At 50.8% G+C, this 3,257-nt stretch overlaps 1 pseudogene; it reads left to right on the forward strand.

Annotated features, from left to right (window-relative positions):
- The first annotated feature begins 1,853 nt into the window (after positions 1-1,853).
- LOC140692001 (ferritin heavy chain pseudogene) lies at positions 1,854-2,895 on the forward strand (annotated as a pseudogene).
- Positions 2,896-3,257: the final 362 nt, after the last annotated feature.

Genomic DNA, 3,257 nt, shown 5'->3' on the forward strand with positions numbered 1-3,257 from the left:
TATAAGATAAATAAGTTCTGGGAATGTAATGTACAGCATGGTGACTATAGTTCACAGTACTTATTGTACGTTTGAAAGTTGCTAAGAGAGTAGATCTTCAAAGTTCTCATCACAAGAGAAACAACTGTGTAACTATGTGAGGTGATTAACGCTGACTAAACTTATCGTGGTCATCATTCTGCAACATATACATATATAGAATCATCATGCTGTATACCTTGGGCTAATACAATGCTACATGCAAATGATATCTCAATAAAACTTGAAAGAATCTGAATTTGGTAGACTGAATAAAGCAGACTGCCCTCCTTAATGTGGATGAGCCTCATCTAATCAGATGAAAGTCTCAATACAACAAAAGGACTAACCCTCTTTTGAATAAGAGAATTCCTCCTGCCTTTAATCCAGGACACTAGTTTTTTCCTTGCCTCCAGACTTAAACTAAAGCATCAGCTCCTCTCGGTTCTCCTCCTATCCAGGCACTCCTGCGTCTCTAGACTTCTGACTGCAGATCTTGGGTCTAGTTTGCCTCCATAACTGTATGAGCCAATTCTTTTCAGTAATTAATCCTCTTGATTCTGTTTCTCTGGAGAACCCTGGCTAGTACAAATACTGACCACAAGCATTTCACTTTATGGGCCTATAATCGTATTTTTAAACATATGATCTGCTCTGAAGTTTTCTCATTCTGTGTTTATACTTAGTTTTACATTCTTCATTAAAGAAAACCCAGATGAAATGCTTTTGTTTACACATGTGCATATTTCCTTCATGGAAATGCAAGGTCCCAGCCCATGCTTGTTTGCTGGTTTTCCCTGAGAAAAGTGGGTTTTTAAGGTTTAGATTTCTCTTCATTATAATATATATTTTACTATTGCTTACTTTCCTAGGAGGTAATGATGAAAAATACAAGATGTGAGAAACATGATTACAATCTGTTAGCATGCATAAAATCATTCAGTAGTATTAGTATTTTAAATACTTCTGGAGCAAGACTGGAGGGGTAATACAAAGACAATTTGAGTTCAGTGGTATTTCCTACCCCTGTGGCTCATTCCACAGAACATAATTCAGGGCTTAAATTCAGGGTTTGCTGAGTGGCAGTCAGAGTACAAAAGAGGTTGGAGGGATGATACACGCAGACGGGGAAGTGCTTTCTCTCAGACTGCACCTAAGCCTTTCGTTTTCTGACGGAGAAAAGAGAAGTGTGCGCTCACCCGGGAGGAAGGGCACTGGTAAGCCAGGGGGGGCACTGTGTTTCTCGGACTGTGCTGAGACATTAAGAGATGAGAGAGAACAGAGGGAGTGAAGAACGACTTCAAAAAGGGTAAACCTGGAGAGGTGGAAAGATTCGCTGAGACTCTGGAGGTGGTGCTCGGCTATCAGAGAAGTAGGAACCTGACCAGGAACAGAAAGAGAAAGGTGGAGATCACTGGAGTTACTGAGGTCCAGGAACTGAGTGAAGAGGCTATCAGCAGTGCCATCGGCTGAAGTCACTCAAGCTAGCTGCCCTCCAAATAGGGCTCTGGGATAGCAAACATGACCGAGGATACTACGTTTGACGAAACAATCACATTAGGACACTATTTAAATAAGTTGCTCAGAGAAATAAATCCAGCAAGGGATTAACTCAAAACAGTTGCACTTATATTCATGAATAACATTTTAAAATATTATATAGGTCAGACGCTCAGCGCAGTCTCCCTGTCTCACCCAGGCTTGGCTGGAGCCTGGAACACGGTACTTGCGCCCTTCCCCACCCTACTCCTCTGACCCTGCCCGCCCCCCCCGCCCCCCCACCCCCCCCACCGCCCCGCGCAGCGCCGCGCCGCGCCGCACCCCCCTACCCCGCGCCGCAATCCCCAGCCCCGCACCCCTCCTCCCCGGCCAAAGGATCTTCACCCAGTTCCAACCCCTGAGGTAACGGACCCGCCCTCTGGTCCCATCTCAGAGCCCAATGGGTGCGCCTCGAGGCCCCCGTCCTCACCGTCACTGCCCCCGTAGGTCACCGCCTCCGGTCCAGATGCAGAGCGCGCCGCCCACCTCCGGCCACCCTCATCGCCTACCCTGGGAACGCCTTGAGGCCGTCGTTGCTGCCGCCATCTTGGCTGCCGCCGCTGCCGGCCCGGCAGCCCCCGCTTCGGCACCGCCTTCGCCTTGGGCTTCAAGCCTGCCACGCCCACGCCGCCAGCCGTGATGCCCGCGGGGCCCTCGCAGGGGCGCCAGAACTACCACCCCGACTGCCAGGCCGCCATCAACAGCCACGTCACCCTGGAGCGCCACGCCTCCTACGTGTGCCTGGCCATGGCCTTCAACTTCGACCGCGACGACGTGGCCTTGAAGCACTTGGCCCGCTTCTTCCTAAGGCGCTCGCGGGAGCTGTGGGAGCGGGCCGAGAGCCTGATGCGCCTGCAGAACCAGCACAGGGGCCGCCTCTGCTTCCACGACATCAGGAAGCCAGACCGCGACGCCTGGGAGAGCGGCCTCCGGGCCATGCAGTGTGCCTTGCGCCTGGAGAAGGGCGTCAACCAGAGCCTGCTCGACCTGCACCAGCTGGCCAGCGACAAGAGCGACGCCCACCAGTGCCACTTCCTGCAGAGCCACTGCCTGAACCAGCAGGTCGAGTTCATCAAGGAGCTGGGGGACCACATCACCACCCTGCGCAAGATGGGGGCCCCGGAAGTCGGCATGGCAGAGTACCTCTTCGACAAGCTCACCCTGGGCGACAGTGACAAGAACTGAGCCTGGACTGGAGTTCCCCGTGGTCACGGGGTGACTTCCCGAGGTCCCCCTGCCTGGCATGCATACGGCAATATTGCCCTTGCAAAAAAAAGTTCACTTAAGTTTTTCTTCTTTCATTGTTACCATTTCTTCCAATAAAGTTATTGGTTCTTAAATAAATAAAGGTCTCTGGTTGATTCACGTGTGCACACCTCTCACTTTGTAAGTCTAAAACAGGTATCCAGGAGTCTCTCCACCCACCCATGACCTGTCCACATGCAGCTCAGGGTCTCCATGGATGGAGGGAGAAGGTACTGCGTCGGACCCTGGAAAACACAAAATCAATGTTCCCCTGATGAACAACGTGGGTATACTGGGGGGAGGGGGAGGTGGGGCCCTGGTGAATTTGGGTGCCACTGAATAGTAAAAGTATATAAATATGGTCTGCAAATCACAATGGTGGTGTATTTGGAGGAAGAGTGAAGGGAATGGGATGGGGCAGGGATTAAAATAAAGGGCTCTTAAATTTTACCTGA

Source organism: Vicugna pacos, chromosome X (genome assembly GCF_048564905.1).
Source record: "Vicugna pacos chromosome X, VicPac4, whole genome shotgun sequence".
Classification (NCBI taxonomy): Eukaryota; Metazoa; Chordata; class Mammalia; order Artiodactyla; family Camelidae; genus Vicugna; species Vicugna pacos.